A 17,634-nucleotide genomic window follows, 5' to 3' on the forward strand; every position below is an offset into this window, starting at 1 on the left:
TCTAACGATATTGTAATTCCTAATTATTATAAACCCAGCCTACTCTTACCCCTCCCCCTCCTTCCACTTCTTCTTTCCCAATTGCAATCTATATTTAATTTTTGACTTCGATGAATACACATTAAAATGTTAACATTATATTTATTTATTTATTGGACAATTTGCATAGCGCCGCTTTTGTGAGATATCACCTCAGGGGCGCCATATTGTAATAATCTACCTTTCTATATAGATTTTTACTCTCCTGATGATGTTGTATATATTTGGGAATTGGTAGTGAGACAATGCAAGATAAAGATGTTGTAGGTCACTGTGTTTATTAAGAGTCAATATAATACATTTATTGAGTCAGTTGCCGTGACGAGGAGATGATGTAGGACAGATGTTGAATACTCCGGTTGCTGCGATGATGTGGTGGTCAAGCGCGGGTCAGTGAGTCGACGCCGGGCGCTGGTGACCGGGACTCGATGAAGGTCAGGCACTGGCGAAGAACGTAGGTCTTCAGGCACTCCAGTGCTGACGAGACTGCCAAAGGTGCGGTGGACCTTGTAGGCAGTTGAACGGGCGCGGTGTGACCAGTGAGGATGCTGCGTGTCCTCGTGGTGGTCATGATGCGTGGAAGAAGCGCTGGTCAGAGACGCTGGGACCAGGGCGCTTGTAATCCGAGTAGCGCTTGCCAGGGACGACGATCCGGACAAGGCGCTAGGTTGATGTCCCGGTAGAGTCCATGATGGTAAGGGCGAAGCCGGGTATGTGTCCTTTGCGGAGGGGCGCAGGGCCCCCCAGTTGTCACTGGAACGATGTGGAATGAATGACTGACTGACTTGAGGTGAAGAAGGATCGAAGCGTGACGTGGGGGGAACCGGCCATGGTGGCCGATTCCTCCATTACGCCGAGGCGTAGACTCTCGGTATGCCAAGTCGGACTTGTTGACTGGAGTGATGTGGTATGAAGACCGATGATGACTGACTGATGTACTCAAGTCCTCCACCGCTTATATAGCTGCTGATTTCTTTGTTCTCATCTGCCACGGGTTGGAGTAGCGTCTGGACTTCGAACTAGCAGGACCGCTGACTCGGTTTATTGTCTGGGCGTTTGCATCACCCTATATGCAAGTCAGCAGTCTACGTATGATGGTACGGATATTATTATTGAAGTCTCGAAAGAATAATTGCTGTCTCGGTTGTTTTAACACATGCTGTCTGGTTATGATTTTGATGACTCTAGGAGCGGTGACATAACCGCTACATATATAATCTAACTTTAAATTTTATTAGATACAGTAACAGTTGTAGGTAAAGAATTACCACCAGTTGGAGTAAAATTAACACATTTTAATTAAACCTGTAACATTAATGCCAATGGATGGGTGATGAAAAGATTAATTGTATAAATTAATGATGGATCTAACGATTGTGACATTAATTGGTAATTACCAAATACAATAATCTAGTCATTTACGCACACGCACTGAACACAATGTATGTAGGTAGAGATGAGATCTGAGAAGGAAGTTAAATAATAGAAGGTTTTAAATATCATCAGACGCTAATTTATTAAAATAACAATTATTAAATACTCGATCAATAAAAATAAACATGAGACTCTAATAAACATCTTATCTCCGGGCGTGTCAAGAATGTACGTAAGTTTAACGCCATCTTGATAAAAATATGACTAAAGAGCAGGTAACATTATTAATTTAAAACATTAAAAATCTTGTAAAGAATGTCTGAGTGGGCGCCAGCGTAGTATAAAATAACTATGAAAGAAGTTAAATAAGTAATCCCTATTAGAATGATAAGTTACATGATTAAAAAGTTAAAAGAGAAAAAGACCTTTCGTGACTTGCAAAGTAGTCCCTCATGTTCCAGTGTCGCACGAACCACACCGTAGTCCCCTGAGTCCAGCCAGCCACTGAGCTCGACGAAGTACGCTCCGGACCGATAGCTCGAAACAGTAGTGCCAACCGGAGAAAATTGACCAATGTTTATTCTAATCGGGTAGGAACTGCGCCGCCCAGAAGTAAGCACTGCTTCATTACCCCCCTTCCAAAGGAAAAAAATTTTCCGCACGGTAAATTTTTTTTGATTTTCTTCTCATGCCTCCAAATCCAAGTCCAATAAGTGGTAAAGAGTCCCAAAATGCAGATCATGCCTTAGAAGAAGAATCCAGCACGTTCTGTAGAAGTCCGTTATGTGCTCGCTGAGCAAGGATTGAAGCGCCAACACCAAGGAAGTAGAAGGAAGAATTCTCGCTGATGGAATATCTGAATGACCCTTTTCTGACAGCAGTGAAGAAGATTGAACTTGCTTGGCGAAGATAATGAGCCCCGATAATTGTATCACCATTTACCAATGTTGACAACCAAGGCAATCTTGAGAAGCTGCACCCCCTTTCTGATAGCAGTGAACGGCCAGGTAGTATCCTATTAAACTCTTCCCGTAGAAGAATGTTGCTTCCCTGAAGGCTCGATTTTGAACAAAATTGCTTCCTCGAAGAATTGATAAAAGTTTGTAAATCTTGAAATTTTGTATAAGTTTGAGTTATCTTAACGTGAAGAACCGAAGAGTGATGAAGGCGACTGACTTCCTTGAGGCAAGTGAAAAGAAAGGTATGCTATGCTTGACAAAATGGATTACTGAGCAAGGAATTTATCAACTACTGAACTGTAAACAACAACTTGAATAAAAATAACAATTGAAATGATAAACTGTATTAAAGACTAACAAAATTTTTATTAAAAATTTATAAAACGAGTCTAGCTAAAAGAATAAGACAAAAGTGAAAGCTGAGAGCCCAACAAAAAGTTGAAGCTAAAAAACACTATAAAATGAAAATAATTAAGTCTAAACCCAATTTGAAGTTACTGCCCTCTGCGAGCAGAGATGAAAAATTATAAAATTATCCCAGAAACAAACCCAAATTCATAATAAGATAAAAGTGACCGGCTCAAACAGAACCATAAATTGATGACACAATATTGACAAAATTACAGCTAAATCCAAATGAAATTGATGCGACTTGTCTAGAGCTCAGAGAGAAGCCACACCAATTGCATGTGAAAACGCATAGTATTTGTTAAAAAAAATATTAAAAAATAACTCATTTAAATTTTTATTTTTTTATTTTTATTGTTGATACATTTTTGTTTACAATATTTCGTATTTCAATTCAGTAATGTTGGCCTCACTGGGTTGTTTACCCGTGCTGAGGCCCCCATTTTATAATTTAAGAATTTATACATTTAAAAATAAAAGAAAAACAACATTAAAATAAAGATAAATTTAAAATTAAAATAAAGATTAAAAATTAAAATATAATTATAACACTAAAAGAAAAATATCAAAAGAGAATGTAAATCGGCATTTATAATGATATATGTGTTTGTGCGTGTTGCGTGTTTTATATATTTTTTTGTGTTGCGTGTACCTATATGTTTTATTCTTTTATGTTATAGAATTTTGGTAATATTGTCTTTTTGTTCTTTAATCCATTTTTTTATTTTGTGTTTGAATTTATTTTTATTTTCCTCAATTTTTGTTTCAAGTGGAAGACTGTTGAATGCTTAATTAGCGTGGTATTTATGGTGTCTTTGTCCAAAGGTAGTGTTTACCGTCGGAGTTTTTATGTTTTCTTTGTACGCTTGTCTGACTGGTCTATTAGTGATATTTTGTGTTTGTTGGGGTTTGTTTTTTTGGTCGAAAATGTAGTTTAGTAGTGTTTTAACATATAATTGGCGTATATCAAGTACGTCACAGCTTTTAAATATTTGGTCTGTGTCGGTTAGTTTATGTTTTTTGAGTATTACCTTTAATATCGTTTTCTGTGCGATTTCTATTTGAGCGATAGCTGCGTTTGTTGCTCCTCCCCAAGCAATTATTCCATATTCTATTATTGATTGGCATAGTGCATAATATATTGTTTTCAATTGTTTTATTTTATATATGTTTCTTATGTTTAGGAAAATGTGTATTGTTCTGAGGAGTCTATTTGTGATTTGTTTGATGTGATGTGTCCATCTAAGATTATGGTCAATTACGATTCCTAGATACTTTATTTGTTCTGTTTTTTCTAGAGGGGGGCAATCGCAGATGTTGGTGTTTATGCATTCGTGTATTTTTATGGTGTTTGTATTGTTTTTTGGCTGTCCTGTGTTAGTTATGCTGTATGTTGTGAATTTTGTTTTCGATATGTTTAGTGTGAGTGTATTTGAGTCCAACCATTTTTTCACTTGCGTGATTCCTAGATTCGCTATGTTATAAACCTTATTCCAATCCTTAGATTTAAATAGTAAAACTGTGTCGTCTGCGTAACTAATTATTTCTCCATCTATTTCCATGCTGCAAAGTTCATTTATGTAAATTATGAAAAGAACTGGCCCTAGTATGCTTCCTTGTGGAATTCCGTGTGTAATCGGCAGTGGTTTGCTAGTATAGTTATTAATTTTGACTTGTTGTGTTCTGTCGCTCATGTAACTTTTTAATAGTTGTAGTTCTTTGTCTTTGATACCCATATTTTCTAATTTTTTAAAAAGTGTTTTGTGGCATATTGAATCAAAGGCTTTAGCCAAATCTAAATATATCGCTATGCATTTAAACTCTTGATCTAAGTTGCTATGTATATAATCTATTGTACTTGCTAAAGCTTCTTTTGTGCTTCTTTTTTCTCTAAATCCATATTGTTTGTCCGAGATTAATTTGTTTTCTTCCAGGTATTTTATTATTTGGTTTTTTAATAGTCTTTCGAAAATCTTTGATAGAGAGTTTAACAAAGTGATTGGTCTATAGTTAGTTATTTCCATTTTATCTCCGGATTTATACTTAGGGATTACCAGTCCTTTTTTAAGAGTATTAGGAAAGCAGGCATGTGTTATGCTAAGGTTGATTAGGTGTGTTATAGGTTTTAATACTTCATTTTTTATTATTTGAATGCAATCCGTTGTTATCTCATCTAATCCAGGAGCAATCTGGTTTTTTAATGTATTTATTATTTTGTTAATTTCCATTTCCGAACTTGTTTTTAATATAAATCTGTGTTGTGTTGGTTGGGTTTCGATGTTTGATCTGTTTGTTTGTGTTAGTGTGTTTGTGCTGTGTTTTTTACGATTCGCTAAAACTTTCCCTATAGTTGCAAAAAAGTTATTTGCGTGGTTTGCCATCATTTCTATATTTGTTTTGGCATCTATTTTTTTCGAGTTAATATTTAGATGTTCGATAGTATTTTTTTGTTTGTATTTTTGTGTGTATGTAACTTCCTTTAATATTCTCCATATTTCCTTTGGGTAATTGTTTGCTTTTTTAAGTTTTTCTTTGTAGTACATCTCCTTAGCTACTCTAATAATTTTCGTGCATATGTTTCTAAATCTTTTATAGTAATTAAGTTGTTCCATGTCATACGGTGTTTGTTTAATTTGTTTGTGAATTTTGTCTCGTTTACGAATACAGTTTAATATTCCTTGTGTTATCCATAGTTTATTTTTTTTTGCTTTGTGTGTAAGTTTTATATGTTTTATTGTAGTGTAATTATTTATTTCTTGCGTTAGTGTATTTGTAAATGTATTCCAGGCTTCCTCGACATTATCTATTTGGTATAATGTATTCCAGTTTATTTTTTGGAGTTTTTCTTTTAAGTTTGAGCAGTCAATTATTTTTTTTGTAAATATTTTATGTTGTTTCGAAGTAGTGTTTTCGGTGTCTATTGCTATCATATTCATGTAGTGATCAGTGATTGTGCTTTCAAGTACTACTGTTTTGGTTTTTAGTTTTGTCTTGATCATTATATGGTCTATGCAGCTTTTAGTGTTTTGTGTGACCCGTGTTGGGACATTTATTATTGGCTCCAGTCCGTGTTGTGCTAGTATTGCTAGGTATTCTATGTTTTGTGGGTGTCCGTTTTGTAGAATGTTTATATTAAGATCTCCTATGATGATGATATTTTTGTATTTGTTGAGATCATTTAATGTATTGTTAAGATCAGTTAAGAAATTTGTGATGTTGTTTTTGGATGGAGATTTGTACATAGCTAGGATACATGTTTCTTTTCCATATGTAATTTGTATGCAGTTGGAGTCGATTATGTTTATTTCTTAAATGGTTGTGTTATTTTTATCACTGACGTATATAACTTTACCATCATTTTGGTTTTTGTGTATTTTTGTATGGTGTGTATTATAGTTTTTGATTGTTTTTGGTATGTAGTTGTCATTCAACCAGCATTCTGTCAGCACAATGACATCAAAATTATTTTCAAGCTGTTGGAGATATATAAAAAATTCATCAAAATTTTTATTGATCGATCTAATGTTTTGGTGTAATATATTGATTCTATGTTTTTCTTTTGTGAATTTGGTCCAGAGGTTAATATCATTTGTACTTTCACAGTAGTGTTGATTGTCCGAATCTATATATTCCATGTAATCTGCCATGTTGGTGTGTATTTGTGTAAGTATGTGATGTGAGGTTGTGTTAGATGTACAGTCGTGTTTATGTCAGTTTATTAGATATATCGTTTAGGTGTTTTATTTCCATAACCTTTGAGTCTTTGGATTTTCTGACAAGAATTTTTCCTGATTTTACCCAATCATATTTGTAGTCTTTTTCTTGGGCTCTTTTTCTGGTGTTCCAGTGCAGATTTTTGTAATATTGGGTTAATGCCGCATTAAGATAAACATATTTGGCTCCTTCTCCGTTGAATTTTTTTATCAGGTCACTGTGTTTGGATGCTAACATGGTTTGTGCTTTTGTGGTATCCTTAAAATTAATTGTTATTTTTGTTTGATCATTTGTTTTGTTTGTTGTGACTTTGTATGTATCCTCTGGGGACATCGTAACGCCTGCGAGTTCAGCGATCCGTGTAACAGCGTGGACTGGGGATATGTTGTCCTGTAATTTTAGGCCGTTTATCTCTATGGAGTTCAGCAGGGCTGCTTGTTCTATATCCGCCAGGTGGATTTCTACCGTAGATAATCTGATTTCTTTATCCGCTAGTTCCTCCTTGATTTTGTTGACGGTGTTTGGAATGTCCATGATTTGTTGAAGTTTTTGTAAAATGTCATCATATTTGTCATTGATGAAGTTCGTGAAGTTTTTTATTTCTTGCAGCTCTGTTTCAATTTTATTGAGCATTACTGTCTTCATTTCCTCGAATTTCGTATTGATGAATTCAAATATTGATTCACTGTCTATATTAATCATAGATTGATGTGTCGCCGACGGTGAGTCCATAGTGCTAGTTTGTGGTGAAGATGTGGTTTTCTTCGCGCTGGAGAATTTACTGCGAGATTTAGACATGTTGTGTTGTCCTTTTTTTTTTTTTTTTAGGGTTGCTCCTGTTGGTGGGCAAAAACAATGGCACTCTCTAGCGCCTAAAGGCAGGCAAAATCAATTACACCGGTTATGTATTTTGAGGGTTGCGCCTGTTGGTAGGCAAACACGCTGGCACACTCTCTAGCGCCTATAGGCAGGCAAAACCAGTTACACGGGTTGTGTTTTGGTTTGAATCCGTGATGGTAGCTGATTGTGAAGCTGTTTTTAAAATCCAAGTGAGAGTTTTATAATCTGGGTTGAGTATTATTTATTAATTTATTAATATTTATTATTAATATTTATTAAAAAAATGATTTTTTTTTTTTTGTTCGCCGGTCTGAGGATTGAACTAAGATCGACAGAATAGCGCTGTGCTGACGTTTTAGACCACTGAGCTATGGAGCCTTGGGTGAGAGCTGTGGGATACGTTTAAATATACTTGTGTAAAGTTCATTTAGTACTTGTTTATATTTTGTTTATGCTCTTGGGTATACACATGTATTTATTGTTGCACTTGTAACGTTTTTAGCACTTTTTTATTTTGTTATTTCACTTTTTATCTTCACCGAAAAACTGTGAATTATTTACTATTGTTCTCTTTGTTTTGTATAGCTTCTTGTCGAAATACAGTCTATATGATTTTAATTTTTAATGAGATTAGACTGTGCAATCTAGTAGGAAGTTTATTGTTTTAATTTCAAAACACTATTTTGATACTTTCGGGTGTTACAGTTGAGGATCTAAGATCACGCGATGATAGTGCGCGAAAAACTACACTGTATTTCATAAACTGAAGTGATCCACTTAACTTTTTACTACACTTTTGATTAGATTAATGTTGGAGCATTCAAATAGTCGTCTGACGTTTATGATTGTTGTTGTTGTTCTGATATTATACATTCTTAATAATATGAACAAATATCATTTTAATAATAATTCAAGCCAAGGACATTATGAGCAAATAAAAGTAAAAAAAAACTTCATTAAAGGATGCAATTTTTAAATGTTAATAATATGTTTATGTAAATCTCAAATAACATGAGCGAATGAAAACTCACAAATTCCAAAATAAATATTAAATAAATAAATTAATTATTAAATTAATTATTATGACATAACATTTTTAAAAATTATTTGAAAAGTGTATTAAACAATGACTAACTCAAAGAAAACACCATGCCAATGGTTTCCTAAAACATGTAGTCAATAATAGTGTTTCATTGGAAATAATCCATCACAAATACGTAAAATTTCATTTATTCAAACAACTTTTTACAATTTGGTAGGCGGGAATGGGTACCGCCGCCCTGGGTACCATTTATTGGATTACCAACACCTCTGCCACAGGTCACCCCAAGTGGTTCGCTACGTTTTGGTGACTTAGCAGGGGTGCCCAGGTTCATGGGTTAAGGTTTGCCCAGGCCTTGGTGGCAGGTGCGTCGGCCCACCTTCTGCGTGGCGGGCCGGTTGGGAGATGCTGGTTGAGGGAGACCCTTTACAACCGGTTACCGCTGTCCGGGCCGCTCGATAGTACAGGGGCCCGACCCTCAGGCTCACGACTAAGGGTGGGCTGCCCCATCAGCGAGTGAAAAAACCCCGCCACTGCTGTTGTGCCGGTTCGTGACCGGAGGGGACCCAGCAGCAGCGTTTGGGGCGCATTGGATGCCCTCTCCAGCCGGACTCTCCCAGCCTATCGCCTAGCACCGCAGTGGGTGGGGTGGAACCAAACGCTCATCACTCCTGGACAGCCTGAACCCCAGATTCCTACCCACCCCTCATACCTTTCCTTTCCAGACCTTTCCTTTCACCTCCTACCCTTATAAAAAAAAAAAAAAAATTCATGAACATACAACAGAACAATTTTAATATCGTTACAGCGGCGAGTAGCAGGCGTCCCCGGTGCGGGCCAAAACTGTTGGTAAATTTTGCCAACATTCGCGGCCTGCACACAAATTTAAATTCCGTCCATCACCATCTTTTGTCCCAACGTCCCACCCTTCTTCTCCTATCCGAAACTCAGATAGCCGAGCCGCCAGACTCCTCCTATCTGGACTGCCCGGGCTTTACCCTCGCAAGCAAATTCCGACTGAAAGGAGGAGTCTGCCTTTATAGTCGAGCTGACGTCAACTGTGTGCGACTATTGAGTCTGGAAAACTCCAGATTCGACGTAATGTGGGTGCGCGTCAATCTTGCCAGTACGGCAAGATTCTACGCATGTCTATACCGCTCACCGAACCATAGCGAATCAGACACTTCCGAGCTCTTCAAACATTTGAGCGATACTATTGATGATCTCTTGCCCCGCTACCCTTCGGCCGAGTTTGTTGTTCTGGGGGACTTCAACGTTCATAAAGAACCATGGTTGAAGTTCTCAGGCCCAACGGACTCGGCTGGCCGACAGGCGGAATCCTTTGCCATTTCCTACGGATTAGAGCAATTGGTTCAGGAGCCTACAAGGGTTCCTGATGTCCAGACTCACCGCTCCAATCTGTTAGACTTATTCTTAACTACTGTGCCACACGGTTAAAAGATTGACGTCACAGCGCCTCTGGGATCATCTGACCACTGCCTAGTGACGACATCAGTCCCCGTTAGCCTCAGACCAACCAATGAGAGGCTGAGGAGAAAAGTGTGGCACTATAGGTCAGCAGATTGGTTCGGTATGCGGGCCCATTTCAACGCTTTTCCGTGGTCAGCTGTTTGTTTTCGGACTTCGGACCCTTCAAGATGTGCCCAAGAGATTGGTGAAGTCATCAAATCGGCGATGGATGGCTTCATACAATCGACTACTAAAGAAACTGGTGTGGGCTCAAAGCCGTGGTTCAGTCGACAATGCTCCGAAGCAGTCCGACGAAAAAACGCGGCTTACCGAGCCTACAACACATCTCGAACGCCCGAAAGCAGATCAGCATACAAAAAATCGGCAAAGGAATGCAAGAGAATCATCAATAGGTCAAAATTCGAACACGACCTGCAGATCAGCAAAAAGCTGGCTGCCTGCCCGCATGGCAGCAGAGCATTCTGGTCGCTTGCGGGCTCAATAGGTCGAAATTTTTGCAAACCCAGTTTGCCACCTCTTACCAGACCTGACGGCTCACTAGCAAACACCGCCACCGAAAAGGCTAACTTATTAGGGAAAATGTTTGCAGAAAACTCGACCCTCGACGACGGGGGTGCTGTTCCGCCGTCGGTTCCTCACTGCGGCTTCTATATGAAAAAGCTGAGGATCTGGCATCGGGATGTACTCCACGTCATACGGGGGCTCGATGTTAACAAAGCTAGTGGACCTGATGGAATACCTGCCCTGGTATTGCAGAGGTGTGCTGCGGAAATAGTTCCGGTTTTGACAAAGCTCTTCAAAATGTCCCTGAAGTGTGGCACTGTGCCCTCTGGTTGGAAAAAAGCGGTAATTCACCCTATTCCCAAGAAAGGTGACCGCTCCAACCCGGCCAACTACCGCCCCATAGCGATCACATCAGTTCTGTCCAAAGTGATGGAACGTGTGATCAACGACAAACTGCTCACATACCTCGAGAAGAACAAAATTATCAACGACCGTCAATACGGATTCCGGCGGAACCGCTCGTGCGGTGATCTTCTCGCGTATGTGACGCATGTTTGGGGGCGGTGCCTGGAACGTCACGGTGAGACCCAAACGGTCGCACTAGACGTATCCAAGGCCTTTGACCGGGTCTGGCACCGAGGACTTGTCAACAAATTGCATTCTTACGGACTTCCCGCATCCCTGTGTACGTGGATTGCTGACTTTTTAAGGGATAGGTCGATTCAGGCGGTTGCTGACGGTTTCACCTCTTCCTCGCACTCCATAAATGCTGGCGTCCCACAGGGATCGGTTCTGTCTCCGACTTTGTTTTTGTTGCACATCAATGACCTTTTGACATGTGCACCGATTCATTGTTACGCGGATGATAGTACAGTTCATGGTAGCTTTTTGTTTGATAAGCCCCCAAAGGGCACACAAACTCCAACGGCTCGGAGGGCTTTGAAGCAGAGAATGGACGGTTATCTCGAGAGTATTTCCTCCTGGGGTAAAAATAATCTCGTCGAATTTAATGTTTCAAAGACCCAATCCTGTCTGATTACGTCTAAAAGGGATCCAAATGATAATCTAGTCTCCTTCAACGGAAGCAATCTTCCGAACAGGCCTTCCATTGATATGCTTGGTGTAACTATAAGTGACCAGCTCAAGTACGGGGGCTCCATCGAAGCCAGAGTAAAGTTGGCCTCTCAGAAGCTGGGCGTACTGTACAGGGCCCGCAGATACTTTAATAGTACACAACTGCTCACCCTGTACAAATCGCAAGTGCGCCCTAGGGTCGAATTTGGCAGCCATCTCTGGTCTGGAGCCCCTAAATACCTGAAAAAAACCCTTGACTCTGTGCAGAAACGGGCGGTCCGTTTGATAGATTCCCCAATCTTAACAAACGGACTGAAATCTTTAGAGCACCGGCGTCAGGTAGGTATGCTGTCCTTGTTCTATCGGTATTACAATGGAAGATGCTCTGAGGAACTAGCGTCATTGATCCCTTCGGCACCGGTGCGTAGTCGGGATACACGCCAAACGCGCGCCCAACATTTGTACACAGTTGACACTTGTCACATGAGAACGGGTCGCTTCTACGATTCGTTCTTAAGTTCAACAGCTCGGCTGTGGAACGAACTGCCGGCCTCTGTGTTTCCTCCCTCCTACAACATGGGACTCTTCAAGACCCATGTTCACTCCTTCCTCTCCACAAAAAGACCCTCCACACAGCATCCCCAAATATGACATAGGCCCTGAGGGAAATTATTTTCTTCAGGGCCTCCTGTGTGGAGTAAACATAAAAAAAAAATAAAAAAAAATAGTATATGATATTATATTTGAGTTTTATTCGAGAGATAATTGTATCAGACGTTTTTATAACGTCACGAATGATGGAGTCGATTCATACTGCTGTATTATTGATGTAATGGGTTATCGTATTATGGATGGAGTCAATTTATACTGCTGTGATGTTATGGGTTATCATATTATATTTGAGTTTTATTCGAGAGATAATTGTTTCAGACGTTTCTATAACGTCACAAATTATGGAGTCAATTCATACTGCTGTATTATTGACGTAATGGGTTTTCATATTATGGATGAATTCAAACTGCTGTATTATTGATGTAATGGGTTATCGTATTATATTTGAGTTTTTTTCGAGAGAGAATTTTATCAGACGTTTTTATAACGTCACGAATGATGGAGTCAATTCATACTGCGGATTATTGACGTAATGGGTTATCACATAACATAGGAATTTTATTCGAGAGAGAATTGTCTCAGATATTTCCAGGTGATTTTTTTAAATGTGATTCTTTAGAGTACTACACTAACCGTGGCCAATGTGAATTTTTTATGGCATGCTGAATATGACATGTATAAACAGTGACATAATTTATTGTCATAATGCATCCACATTGGGGCAACATGTAATGAATCGTCGTGATTTTATGAAAAAATTGCATTCACAACTTGTAACACCTTGGCTCCAAATACGACTGCGAATTCGTACAATGCCAACACACATAAAAAGTAAAATACAAGATATATTACGTGTCAGCACTGAAATTCAAGATCAAAGTGGTCAGTCTACCTCCAGAAATGACCCTGGATAGACAGAGACTGCCAATTTGCGAAAAAGAAAAGTTTGTGGATTATGTCCGTATAAAAAAAGACGTATAACGAAGACTTATTGCTCAAAGTGCAGCACTGAAATTTGTGGTGAACATAAAATTGATTGTTGTACTAGTTGCGCTTCAAAAAACTAGTTTTTTTTTATTTTTTCACACAAGGGATCGTGATCATTTTAATTATTTTTGCCAAAGAAAAGAGGCTGTTTTTATTTTTATTTCTTTATTATTAATTTTCTAAGTATGATCTCACTTCTAGTTTTATAAATACCTAGTGCCTTACTAAAAAAAATTAAAAACAAATATATTTTCCAATTACATTTAAATAAATAGTTTTATTTATCAATATAACCTTTGTTTCATATTTTTTTTAATATATATTTTTTTAAATAAGTATACAATAGATAAAATACTGATGAAAATTTTTTTCGTCGATTCGACGAATGGTTAGGTTTATTAGGGTACACACGAACGTTGGGTGTCTAGGGTTAAACAGGTATAAATTAATTACATATCACAAGGTATTTAAAAAAAATATATATATATATTAACAGTAAATAATGATACTGTTTATATTGGTAATTTATCTTGAAAATAAGACACTTGCGTGAAGGGGTCGCCTGCAACTTGTTATTTGTACTGCTCAATCTTGTATTCTATCGAAGATCAAAGTTAAGGGTTCTCAACCTTCATGACGTTTAAAGATACTTTTTACAAAAGACTGTTGAAATGAATTATATTGTGGTAGCGTAGCTGCATTCACGTTTTTATGCGATCGGTAACTTGGGCGCTTAAGACTTATAGCTTCGCAGGACAAAATGACAATTTTTTAGATTCATATTCTACAATTGGATATTCATTTGTTTTGCGAATATTTTTGACTGGCACATTTGTTAACCAATTCGCATAATAGTATTATGTGATAAATCTCGCTTTTATTTTCGTAGTTTTACATTTAACTGACAATTGGCTCAATTTTAAAGTTACTTTTTGTGATGAAAATGTTTGCAAATCTATTCCTTAGAAATCCTCTCTTAGCCGATAAAATTATCGTGCAAGAAGAAAATAATGAGAATGGATTCATGGGAATATTATTTGCGTTTAATTTAATTGTTTGTAAAATAATATAAGGTATTTCAACGCTCTTTTTCATTTATTCTATCAATAATTTTCACCGTGCAATTTCACGGAAAAAGTGGTACTGGGTTATAATGTTTATTGGTACTTAACACGTGCCTCATATTTCCAGACTAAAACATTAACCCTAAATAACCAAACTTTCTCATATCCCCTTATTGATTTTACACATTGCTTATCCTTCTTATAAAATTCGAAAAACATTAAAAAATTTATATTTATATATTTATTTTTTTTTTCCTTTATTTTTTCCCAATTTATATATTTCACATTACAACTTTTATAATAATAGGAAAGGGAACCAACTAAGGCGCAGCCTGTGCGTGGGTAATGTAAGTTAATACATTAGATTTTTGTACCTAAAAATATATAACAGTAAAAATAAAAATAAAAAACAGTAAGCATAATAAAGAAAAACGGTAGGATTATAATTAAAGTTAGTCTAAAAGATTGTGCAAGAATAGGGTAGGTACTAATAATAAGGTAGGTACTAATTATTATTATTAATACAATAATTCTTAAAGATAATAGCGTAAACCCGTTAAAATCACAGGATATTATAATTTCAATTAAAACATGATCGTCTAGTAGGTACTACGAATAGTTTTTCTAGGGTTAAATGTGCACTCACATAATGGTTTATTACTTCAACGATTTCATATTTAAATAGTGAGATACTTCAGTTTAACTCAGTGGATCGTCAATTCACAAGAACAAATAACATTAGCGATACATACGAACATGAGCTCTGTTTATTTATTTTAAATTGACCAGAATGTCTAATATTCGAAAACAAAAACCAAACCGTCGCAATCGTAAATATTTTGCGCTTGATCGTATCAAGCAAGTATTTCGTACCCGCGACTTTGCTCTTCTCCCTGGTAGGATTTTGGGTCTTTGTGTTGGCGTCATGCCTTTTAATTTAATCGTCGAGCCTGGAAATTTCAGAGTGGTTCCAAACATTCCTTCAACTGTTGTGGCAATTGTTAGTATATTGTCTTTCACCTACTTCTCAATCAATTTATTATTTATCGAAAATAAACTCATGGCGGGATACACGAGATTAACAGTCATTCATCAAGTCAATGCTCTGACCAACTTTTCTCTGGGGCTTGTTATGGTGATTTGTACGTCTTTCTCCGCATTTGTGTCGCGACGTGCGGACGCTAGGACCATGCAGATATTGGCCGAACTTGATGATATATTTGCAGAATTATGTGAAAAAAATGATTTCGCAAACGTGGCATTGAATAAAATCCGTAATTTGGGAGTGTTTTTCCTTTTACAAGTAGCTCAGTTATTTTTTTACGTGTGGGTCTTATTTCACGTACACCTAATTCAACCACTTTATGTGTTATGTATTCTTGTATATATACCGATTGTCATAAGCTGTACAACCCTCATAATATTCACGTCTTATGTATGTATTTTGACCGAAAACTCGAAGGGTTTTAATAGGCTATTACTAAACATGCTGACGAGACATAATTTGCGCAACTCGGAATCAAATTCTTTCTCCGAAGCTCACCGCGAACAAGCATTACGAAATGAACCCCTTTACTACATGTATTTGGAATCGCAAGACTATTCAAAAAGATTGAAAATATTGATGCGAATTCATGACAGGATTTGCGATTGCGCCGACAACATTAACAGAGCTCACGGGTTTAGAAATCTTGTTGTGATTTCTTACAATTTTGTAAATACAGTTGCGTGTTTATTTTCTGCTTTTGCTACTGGCTTCGATATTTGGATGAATTCACCTTCAATAAACAGAAATTTAGAAAAATTTGTGATTTTAATTTATTTAACCCAGAATATTGGTTATTCGTTTGTAATGAACGAAGTGGTAAAAGCTTGTGTAAACTGTTACAGCGAGGTAATATATATTTTGTTTTCTTGAAGATTATAAAATTAAGTTGTGGTGTTTGCACTAATTTTAGTCGAATACTTTAACAGAGTACAGAGTTGCACTATAACGACTGCAGTTAGAGCGTAGTTTCTAGGTTTTTGCGATACTGCGCAGATGCACCACGAAACATTGTCTTTAAATTAGCCCTGAAAAGTACCAAAAGAACTAACACAAATCATGTTGGGTAAAATATCTTGGGGAACCTTGATTATCGGAACTTTACATAAATTATAATTATGCAAATAAACTGTTAAACGTGCATCGTTAAATCGCGTGCAACGTAAAAGGAGAGACAAAGCTGGAAGAAATTGCAAATATCTTCCGAGTACGCATTTTACTAACACGCCGACTTTCTCCTCAAATGAAACAGTAACTTTATTTCAACATAAAACAACAAAATACGACCCCTGGGGAAAACTAAGCAGCGAGCACAACCAATATATTCATCTTGTTTACATTTCTATTACTTTCTTGTAATGCTACTGTCTTTTTTAATTTTTTTTTTTTTTTTTACTGGAATTTATTTTCTCTAAGTGGCCGAATATTCTCTGTTGATAACGTTGTATATTTATGTGACTACCGAATGAGCCCGCATTATTGGTAAAACATTTTTCCTCTTTCCAAAGGCTAAAGAAACAGCTTCCATAGTGAGCAGATTGAGCGCACAAGAAGTGGATGACAAAACTGAACAGACGGTAAGAATGATTTCCGTCATGATGATTGCTTTTTTGGAGTATCTAATAAGCCGTTTTATTATCTGTGTTCTTCGTCAAGCACTTGTTTCAGGAAGACTTGTGTGTTGTTATGTCCATCCACAAAGGAAATGTGATATTTTGATGTTCCTACTGAACCGATGGTTATTGTTCATAATAATTTTTCAAACTATTTTTATTATTACTGATGTTCTTTTTGTTTCAGCTACTTCAATTATCCGTCACACTGTTAAACAGACCTCCGTTATTTACTGCTTGTGGCCTTTTTACTCTGAATACCTCCCTTATCTCAGGGGTATGAAAATTTCTGGAATTTGATTAACATAATAGCTTATGCCGAACTGAGAACCTGGAGATGTTTCAAGAATGTTTCTTTAAATTAAAGGGTAACCCCAAAGAAGAATAAACCATATTTTTATAGGTATTCGTGGTTAACAAGTTTAATTTTAGTCTTTTTTATTGAATAATATTATCATTATTTAAAAATTATATATTTTAATACACCATCTTTATAAAATTCGTAACGAAATACCAATTTACTGGGAAATTAAAAAGGGCATTGGCAATAAAATAAAAGTAACTATTCAAAAAAAAATTTTAAGCACCTCTGTATAGAAATAATATAAAAAAATATCGTCTCTAAGTGGCTTCAACACAGTTTGATAATGCCTTTGGAAGGCGAAACAGCTGTCATGCATAATAATAGTGATTACAAAGAAAAACATGTTTGATTATTATTGTTGATTAATATAACATATTAAAAAAAAACTTTCTTAAAAAAATAGTGCTAAACTTATACGGTTGTGAATTTATTTAAACTAAAAAGGAATATTTAATACTGTTGAACTACGGTATTATGGCTTCGCAATAAGCTTTTTAGGGAATT

The 17,634-nt window shown here is 36.8% G+C and overlaps 1 protein-coding gene across 1 annotated transcript in view; it reads left to right on the forward strand.

Moving 5' to 3' along the window:
• LOC149412131 (uncharacterized) overlaps window positions 1-16,965 on the forward strand; it is a 66,842-nt gene extending 49,877 nt beyond the window's left edge. The window contains exons 4-5 of the transcript XR_016304649.1: window positions 16,662-16,730; window positions 16,954-16,965. The gene's annotated coding sequence lies outside the window, so the exon portion shown is untranslated. The remainder of the gene's footprint in view (window positions 1-16,661; window positions 16,731-16,953) is intronic.
• The last annotated feature ends 669 nt before the right edge of the window (window positions 16,966-17,634 follow it).

This window comes from Hesperophylax consimilis, chromosome 24 (genome assembly GCF_061612785.1).
Source record: "Hesperophylax consimilis isolate HC1 chromosome 24, BYU_Hcon_1.0, whole genome shotgun sequence".
Classification (NCBI taxonomy): domain Eukaryota; kingdom Metazoa; phylum Arthropoda; class Insecta; order Trichoptera; family Limnephilidae; genus Hesperophylax; species Hesperophylax consimilis.